The sequence below is a fragment of the Microtus oregoni genome, unplaced genomic scaffold, assembly GCF_018167655.1.
Source record: "Microtus oregoni isolate MIOR12 unplaced genomic scaffold, Mior012 000014F_ref0000157, whole genome shotgun sequence".
Lineage (NCBI taxonomy): Eukaryota > Metazoa > Chordata > Mammalia > Rodentia > Cricetidae > Microtus > Microtus oregoni.
In genome coordinates this window covers 38,131,091-38,141,065 of record NW_024543073.1, presented here as the reverse complement: position 1 = coordinate 38,141,065, position 9,975 = coordinate 38,131,091, and the positions used below count along the sequence as shown (strand labels likewise).

Below are 9,975 nucleotides of genomic sequence, written 5' to 3'. Positions count from 1 at the left end.
GGATATTGCCGCCAATTTGCTGGAGGAGGCAATAAAGCTAAGTGTGAATTCATTCCCCACATTTGAAAATGTTAATCCATTCAATAGCATAATTAAGTAGCCACCCAGTAACCCAACTCATTACAACTCACCAGACTCCAAACATTCAATCAAGATGCTCTTCTGCTCCACATGAGCGTGCCTGATTTTAGTATCCAAATCACATTCATTATGAGGCTATGCGTTTCTATATGACGTTACTGGATAGGGAGTTAAAGTTTCTAAAGAACAAAACTTACCATGCTTTGAACTGAAAAACTGTGTGACTTAAAATCATTAAGAATCTGAGCTTGGGCCAGGTGTGGTGGTGGATACCTTTACAGCCAGCATTCAGGAGGTAGAGGCAGGGGGAAAGATCTCTTACCTCACAAGCACATGGACCTGAGTTCTACCAGATAGCACATAAATAACTCCTACAACATCAAAGCTTGGGAACTTTACTATCCCTGGGCAACCAGTCTAGCTGTTGTGTAATAGTATCCTCTAAGACTGAAACATTTCATTCCACAGGGAAGCATGTTAAACAGAAAAGCAAACAACCCATAAAAGCTTCGAAAAGTCCCTGAAACTGACCAGATTCACAAGGCCTCTTTCAGAGTGAAGCTGAACGTCCCTCTAAGACTGAAGGAAGCAGAGCCGCAAAGACGACTGCAAGACCAGACCACCTGCGTGGGAGAAGCAGAAACTAGCCGGCAGCATAGAAGAGCTTTAGACCACCTGGAGAAGGCACTCTCTAGCCTGTTGAGCAGCCTGCAGACTGTGCTTTTATTATCAACCACCCATGCTGGGGTTGGGCTCTGTTGATGCTTTTGTCTTTATTGTGCTCCTGGAAGCAACTTCTCATGCATACTTCCATAAGTAACCTCTCACCCATATTCCTGTAAATAACCCCAGTAAAACTCATTGGTTCACCAAGTTGGGTTTTAATGGTATAAGTACTCTGGTCTGTCATGGAATCCCTAGCTGGGGTGAATAGATGTGTGTGTAGAATCTCCCCAGGCAAAGATTTGTCACACAATACTAGCCTAATGTTTGAGAACAAACTAACAGGAGACCCTATTACGAAGCACATGGATGAATTTCTTGAGTATGATACTCAAGGTTGTCCTCCGGCATATACACATGCATATACACGTGTGCTTACCCACACACAGGCATGCGCGTGTGTGTGTGCATTAAGAGTAATGAATCTTCCATACTTTATAGTAGAGCTAGTGTACATTTGTTGTTAATGTGTTATGCTTTCTAAACAGAACTTAATAACACAAACGGTTCTAAATAGTTTTATTTTCTAATAAAAGAACAAAAGCATAAGCATATACATCCATGTCAGTATCTATTAGCCTAGAATTTGAGACCCCAGTCTGATTCTCAAACTAACTGCATAATAAAGCCATGTAAGAGTTTATACAATATGCCAATGCCTAAGCCCACCCCAAATTAATTTGCTCAAAATCTTAGGACATGTTTTGGGTATGGTATCTGAAGGAGCACAGAATATGTGGCTCTGGTAGCTTTGCCCTTCTCCCCCATTCCCTCTGCCTTGATAAAAAAAAAAAAAAAAAAAAAAAAAAAAAAAAAAAAAAAAAACAGTTAAGATTATATTCCTAAGCCTTGGCACCAAGTTTTATTCCCTTATTTGAGTGCTTCTTTCTCCTGATGCAGACTACCAAGGTCCAGCAATCAGAAGCCCCATTAGGCTCACCTAATTAACATGCCCAATTAAAATTAAACACCTGATCCTAACACAGGTTTCCCCTTTTACCTTTATTAACCAACATTTGCCTACATACCCTGTCTATCTCCTCTCCATTCAGGGGCGGTCCTTTGTCTCCCAGAGATAAATATCCCTGGCCCTTTCCTTTGTCCCCTCCCTCTTCTCCGTTGTCCCCTATCTCCTTTGCCACGGCACCCTAGTTCATTGTAACAGTGACCTCCCCCCTTTTTCTCTTTGTAAGAATGACCCTGCAAGGTCATTTGCTGCTATTTTCTGGCTGAGACAGAAAGCAGCCTCTTTAACTTTTCTTCCCTGCTTAATAAAGGATCTCTCTGTGAAAACAGGTGTTTGGGTGTGGTTCGTGCCTAATCAAGCATCTAGAAGAGAGCCTCTGCTATGTGGGAGTCCCCTTTAGTATCTATTTCCCCAACATTAGCCAATGGTTGTGAATGCTTTTGCATATGATAATCATTAATGCTTTACCCATGACATAAGGACTATTGTCACCTCCACTTTCTTGTGATGAATTGAGACTTATCAAAGTAAATTTTCTTAGCCCCTCTAGAACAACAGATCCAACATCACACAAAGGCTCTATGGCACCTAGATTAGGCTATCCATTCTCATGGCCCTTCAGCCTACCTTGTCAGAGCCCTTCAGCCTGTCTTCCCAGGGTCCCTCAGCCTATGTTCCCAGCATCCTTCAGCCTATTTTCCAGGGTCCTTCAGCCTATGTTCCCAGGGCCTCAGCAGTCCTCACAATTGCTGATGCTATAGAATTGATACTAAACAAAGATATAGCTATGGGTGAATAACATTAAAAAACACAGATTGATTTTATTAAAGTCACCAGCACAAATACAATAGATGAGATCAATGATTTAGAAACACCTTGAGCCAATTAAAGTTGAGTCAGCACTGTGTTGCTGGTAGTGATTAAGAATGAGTCCTTGGCAGGAACAGAACCTCTTCAGTTCACAGTCCAAAAGACTGTTAAATGGTGCAAATTGAGGATTCCAAAAATCCAGAAATGTTTTATTAGGCCAAGTATTATTTATAAATGAACCACGAGCGCTGGGTTCATTTCTACAAGGGAAAGATTCTTAGGATTCTTTTCTGCTGACTGAGGAATTCTGAATATAAATACCAGGTCAGCAAATCTGATTACCTCTTAGGATTGTCAGCTATTTAAAAAAAAAAATACTTTTTAAAATTTTATGTGTGATGAGTATTGCCCGACGTTTTCTGTCCTGTCCATTCCTGCAGCCGTTAAGTCCCAAAGAATCACACAGAGGTCTACGTTAATCATAAACTGATTGTCCCAGTAGCTCAGGCTTCTTATTAACTAATTCTTATAATGTACATTAGCCCATAATTCTTGTCTGAGTTAGCCAAGTGGCTTGGTACCTTTTTCAGCGAGGCAGTCACATCTTGCTTTCTCTGAGGCTGGGTCACGACTGTAGACTGCGCTTCCTTCCTCCCAGCATTCTCATTGCTCCGCCTCTATTTCCTGCCTGGTTGCCCAGCCTATAATTCCTGCTTGGCTACTGGCCAATCAGCATTAAAAATAATACAAGTGACAGGATACAAGATAAAATTGTCCCACAGCATATGAGAGCCATGCCCTCATGTATGTATGTGTACCACAGTCATATAGTGACAATGGAGGTCAGAAGGGTGGGATCCCCTGTAAATGTAGTTACAAGTTTGTTTTTGTTTTTTTTTTAATGAGGTACCATGTATGTGGGAATGGAACCTGGGTAATCTGTAAAAGCATCAGGTGCTCTTAACAAACCAGATGTCTCTTCAGTTCTGGCTTGTCAGCTATTATCAACTGAGACAAAGTAGTTGAAAACGGAGAGATGTAATTTGGTTCATTGCTTCAGGAGCTTTGGTCTATGGTCTACTAGCTCCATAGCTTTGGGCCTGGACAATAGACAAAGAATGTCATGGCAATGGGCACATATGGGAGAGGATGTTCACTCTCCTTGGAGAAATACCATAGAAAAGAAGCAGATGTACAGAGGCCTTGGGACAAAGCATATCTTCCCAGTATGTGAAAACGGAGAGATGTAATTTGGTTCATTGCTTCAGGAGCTTTGGTCTATGGTCTACTAGCTCCATAGCTTTGGGCCTGGACAATAGACAAAGAATGTCATGGCAATGGGCACATATGGGAGAGGATGTTCACTCTCCTTGGAGAAATACCATAGAAAAGAAGCAGATGTACAGAGGCCTTGGGACAAAGCATATCTTCCCAGTATGTGACCCTAGTAGCTATTTCCTAATCTTCCCACTACTTCTCAACATTGGCACCAGATTTTAAATCCATCAATGGGTTAATCCATTGACAAAGTCAGAGCTCTCATTTCACTTCTCAGTTATTGGACCTACTAGCTAGGGTCCAAGGCTGCAACCCAGTATCTTTCTAGGAGATACTTTCATATTCAAACAAACACCTGTTGTATACGTATAGAAACAACTTACACAGGTTTGTGCAACTGCTTTGACTCAGACACTAGATATGTTTCATCTAGTCTAAGTAACAACAGAGGGAGGTGAAACCCCTATTCAAAATGGATTAAAACTGTTGATGTGGCAGATAATATTAATGTCATACTAGTTCTTAAGAATAGCTAGTGGGTAGTCTAGGCTTTCATTATGTGTGGCAGCATCTTCAAATTACTTTTAAAAGTAGGTCATGGGTACATTCCTGAGATAGAGGCCTATAACTCCTTAGAGATTCCTGTTGTATTGTGGAAAATGTCATATGAGAGTGTGCCTTATTTTTAGAAAGAAAACAGGGTAGAAAGCAGCAACTTCTGTCTTGTCTCCAGCATGACCATTATGGAATGGAGCAACACAGTTTGATACCCCTTGGCTATTATCAGGGGACCAATTATTAAATTCACAACTAACCTAATAGGATATTGAGTAACATCATTAAGGGCACAGTAAGGTAATAACTGATTAAAAAAGAACCTTGTGAAATTCCCTAGGTGTCTATGCCTGAGCTATACACTTATCAAATTCTATCTGCGGGTGCACAGATAACCTGAAAGTAGAAATTGTCTAACTAGTAATTTCTAATTGAAAAAAGTCTAGCTTAAGTCTGTGTGTTGAATACTTATTGAATACTATGTCTTAGTTTATACTTAGGAATTTTAAATTAGTTACTGTTAAACCCGAAATTCAGTCATTAAGTCTCATAATACTTAAACTAAATGAAATACAACATTTAAAGTTTAGTAAGAGCAAAAGAATTTGTCTGAGAAATGTGACAACTAAAAGTGCTGAAAGCAAGGGATTAAAATGCAGATTATTGGCTACTTCCCAGACCTGCTAACCCTCTCAGCACCAGGACCCAAGGATCTAAATTTTAACAAGCTCCCAGGTGATCCTCGTGTATAGTAAGGTCTAAGAACCTCTGCCGAAGGGTGACAATCCACACCTAAAAATCGTTCATTATCACCAAGTGTTAGAAAATGTATTTCCAACAGAACTTTGATTGCCCACAGGAAACCAGTACTTCTTAGTATTAGAAACAGTTCCTTTGCAGTTTAATTTCCTTTTATCTGGGGATATCGTTATTTATATCCTGAAGACTGCCATAGAGGTGCTGAGGAAACCTGGCCTAGCCCATCTAACCCTATATAACCGTGGGCTCAACGTGTGCCCTCTTCTGAGTTTAATCACAGGCTCTTTCCTTTGAATGCTCATTCATCTTTTCTAAAGTAAGAAAAAAATATTATTTTTGTAACCAATTTTTTAAAGTACCTCTTTCCTGATCAACATTTTAAAACATAGGGTTCAGTATTGCTCTTTTCAGTGTATTTATAACAGTTTGTCCCCTGACTATAAAGATTTCCACTCCCAAACAAATATTCTGTCTTTTAAAATACTATACCTAAGCCTGTCAGAGCTAAGAAAAGGACAAATACAAAATAAAACAGAGAGAAAGGCATACCTTTAAGGTATGCAGACAGACCTATTATCTGAGGAGCTCAGGAACTTCCCACAGTCTCCAAGATTACTGCCTGAGTAGGAAATTTTGTGATTTGGGGAGAAAACACAAAGCTTAGAAACTACTTTTTTAAAAAAAGAGTAATGCAAAAGGTACCTTTCTTGTCTTTTCTTTTTTTAAAAAGTTTCAATGCTTGTTTGTTTTGAGAAAATAACAGCCAGTACTTGATGAAAATAACATTTCCATACTCACTGAGCTCACACACATAATGGAAATTGGAGCATACCTGCTATGAAGACAAGAAGTTCAATTTCCCGAGCACTAGAAATCAAACCACTTTTATAAAGAAAATTCTCCCAATCAGACATCATTCAGTCCCACTCTCATAAACATCGCTTCTCAAACGCGGTCTTAAGCAGGATGAGTCATCACAGCTGGGTGCCACCAACGGCCACTCGATCCGACAGGAAGCTGCTTATTAATGACTGGTAAGTTATTACCATAGTCTGGCTGCTAGGCAGACACAAGTGCCTGTCACAGGAGACCATTTCTTGGGAAGCCCTCAAAGGGAAGTTTTGGAAAGGGGAGTTTAGTAGATGGCTTTCCTGTAAATTTTTTGTGTTTTGATATTGATTTGGGAAACCACAACATAAATACCATAGAAGCTGAGGTCTCACTCTACCCAATAAAGGGAGAAATGAAGATTACCTAACATTTATTTTACGTTTATAATCAGCATCTAAGTTGAACTTAAGAGACAGTAAAATTGTTGAGAAATAATTCATTTGCTTAAGATGACTGAAAGGAAAATTGGCTAAAGTACTTCACAGACATCTTCTTAGCAGTGATTTACAATAAACATGATTGTGTAGCACTGACAAAGAGTGGACACACAGGTCAATACAGAGCCCTGAGGCCAAAAATAGGCCCACGCAGACACTGGTCGATGGATTTTTGCCACAGGTACAAAGGTAATTCAGTGAACTGTCTTTTTAACAAACAGTGCAATGACAAATGCCAGAGAGTGAAGCCAGACACTATCTTGTACAAAATTAACTCATAATGGGCAACAGAGTTAAATACCGATGGAAACTTCAAAGACTTGGAGGGAAACGAATGCAAAAGAAAATCTTTGTTATCTTCATGTAGGCAGAGTTCTTAAACATACTACCAATGTATTATCTATAACAGAAAAAAAAATGATAAATTGAACCTCATCAAAATTAAAATCAAGTTTGCCTTGCCAAAGAGAGTTTTAAGAAATAAAAAAATAAAGGCACAAAGCCAGAACAAATGTTGACATTTACTGACAAAAAAAGTGTGTGTGTGTGTGTGTGTGTGTGCGCGCACGCACGCACATGTGTGCTTATGCATTGTGCGTGTGTCTGTGTATGTGTGTGTGTATCAAAACTTAAATGATACAATACAAAAAAAAACAAAAAGACAATACTTTTTAATAGTACAAAAGATGTGAAGAGTTTTCAAAATGAGACACACATGGTAAGTTAAGACATGAAACCAGCTCTGTAGCTTTAGTCCCTGGGGAAATGCAAATTGAGGCCACAATTGAGACACTACTATTCTTAAAAGAAACACTGAGACCAGTTAAAACTAACAAAGTCTACATGGCCGAGAAAAGGGGCTGCAGAGACACACATTATTCCACAGGTGCAGGTGACATTTATAGCCAAAGTAATAATATGCATAAAGAAACAATCTCATGGAAGGACTTGCTCTTGTTACTGGCAAGGCTGTCCCCACTTAGATGGATCAGATTCTGATCTGCACAAGTAACCATCTTTACTGTTAAAAACCTGTGGGATACCAGGATATGGGAATGCTTTTCATAAATACTACTAAAGTCTTTCTAAGGAAAGAAAAAGGAGAAGGGGGAGGGAGGAGGAGGAACAACCTGATTGATCAAAGTGACTAACTTTTGCAGTGTGTGATTGACTGAGTTTAGTTGCTTGATATCCTCTAATCCTGGCTTTAAGGCTACAGAACCACAATGGCATCACAAAGGAAGCTGAGAAAGGAGGAACAGGAAGTTGAGGCAAGCCTGGACGACATAGGAAGATTCTGCCTCAAATTAAACAAACTGAACCACCTATCTTAGAGTACTATTTTATGTGATGAAACGCAATGACCAAAGAGACTTGGCGAGGAAAGGTTTATTTGGCTTAAACTTCCATATTACTGGTCATCATAGAAAGTCAGGACAGGGCAGGAACCTGGAGGTAGGAGCTGATGCAGAGAACATGGAGGGGTGCTGTTTACAGGTTTGCTCTTCATAGCTTGCTCAACCTGTTTTTTGGGTTTTTTTTTTTTGTTTGTTTGTTTTTTTATAGAACCCATGGCACCACCCACAATAGGCTGGGCCCTCACCATAAATCACTAATTAAGAAAATGCCGTACAGCCAGATCTTACGGAGGCATTTTCTCAATTGAAGTTCTCTCTTTTCAGGTACCTCTAGGTTGTGTTAAGCTAACTGTGGTGGTTTGAATAGGTAAGAATCCTGTAGACTCATGAGTTTGAATACTTGTCCCATAGGGAGTAGCACTATAAGGGATTTGGCCTTGTTGGAATAGGTATTGCCTTGTTGGAGGAAGTATGTCACTGTGGAGTTTGAGGTCTCATACACTCAAGCTATGCCCAGAGTGGTACACAGTCTCCTGTTGCATGCACATCAAATGTAGAACTGTCGCCTCCTCCTCCAGCCTACATGCTGCTGTTTCACACTACGATGATAATGGGCTAAACCTCTGAACCGTAAGCCAGCCCCAAGTAAATGTTTTCCTTTATATGAGTTGCAGTGGTCATGGTATCTCTTCATAGCTAACTAAGACACTGACATAAAACTAGCCAGCACCACACCCGAATCCAAAGGCACTGACAAAGGTCAATTTTTAGTTTAGGTTACAATTTATTTCCATACCAAGCTAGGATATAGTTTACTATCTAAAGTAGCTATTTTGGCAGGGTGGTCGTGGCACACGCCTTTAATCCCAGCACTTGGGAGGCAGAGGCAGGCAGATCTCTATGAGTTCGAGACCAGTCTGGTCTACAAGAGCTGGTTCCAGGACAGGCTCCAAAGCTACAGAGAAACACCCTGTCTCAAAAAACAAAAATCAAAAAACAAAAAAAAAAAAGTAATTCTGGGGGCTGGAAAGATGGCTCAGAGCACTAAGCTCTTTTCCAGAGGTCCTGGGTTCAATTCCCAACAACCACATGGTGACTCATAACCATCTGTAATGAGATCTGGTATCCTCTTCTGGGCAGAGGGCATACATACAGGCTGAACACTTTAAGAAACAAAAAGAAAGAAAGAAAGAAAGAAAGAAAGAAAGAAAGAAAGAAAGAAAGAAAGAAGCTATTTGGGCCACGTAACAACCCAGGTTTAAATTGAAATTATTTCAGCATCCTCTAAGTCAGTGGTTCTCAACTTGTGGGTCACGACCCCTATCAGATATCCTGCATATCAGACATTAACATTATGATTCATAACAGTAGCAAAATTATAGTTATGAAACAGCAACAAAATAATTGTATGGTTGGAGGTCACCACAACATAAGAAACTGTACTGAAGGATCACAACATTAAAAAAGTTGAGAACCATTGCTCTAAGACAATTAAAATAAATAGAAACCTAACAAAACTAAGTTACCAAATGCTAGGGTTGCAGAGAAACTTAAACCATCAAATGCAAAATGGTACAAACATTTTGGAAAATTAGCAGTTTATTACAAGGCCAAATACATGCTTGTAATACTTAGCTCACTTGTAGGTAAGTTCCCAAGAGAAATAATATTTATAGTCAAGTGAAAACCATTAGTGAAAGTATATAGTAACTTTATACTTAATACCCCCGTCTGGACACAGCATCAATATCCTTTAACCACCATACAAACCGTATCCACACACACGAAAAATGAAAAACTATTTCTAAACAAGCAATAAGAGGTAAACTACAGGTACATACAGCAACATGGATGAATCTCAAGTGCACTGTGCTTATTGAAAAGGCCGTCCTGCCTGTCTCAGTTTGCACTGGAAAAGGCAACAGTATATCAGAGAATGAAATGGGATGGGGGTTACTAAAGATTAAGGGTTGGCAGGGTGATGGTCTGAACTCAAATAGATAGTACATTTTCAAGGAAACTTTTTGGTGGCTATGTAGGCTAATTTTGTCAACTTGACCCAAGCTAGACATCTCAGAGCAGGAAACCTCAACTGAGAAACTGCCTGCATCAGGCT

The 9,975-nt window shown here is 39.7% G+C and overlaps 1 pseudogene; it reads left to right on the top strand.

Annotated features, from left to right (window-relative positions):
- Positions 1-7,436: 7,436 nt before the first annotated feature.
- Positions 7,437-7,518, top strand: LOC121456027 (annotated as a pseudogene).
- The last annotated feature ends 2,457 nt before the right edge of the window (positions 7,519-9,975 follow it).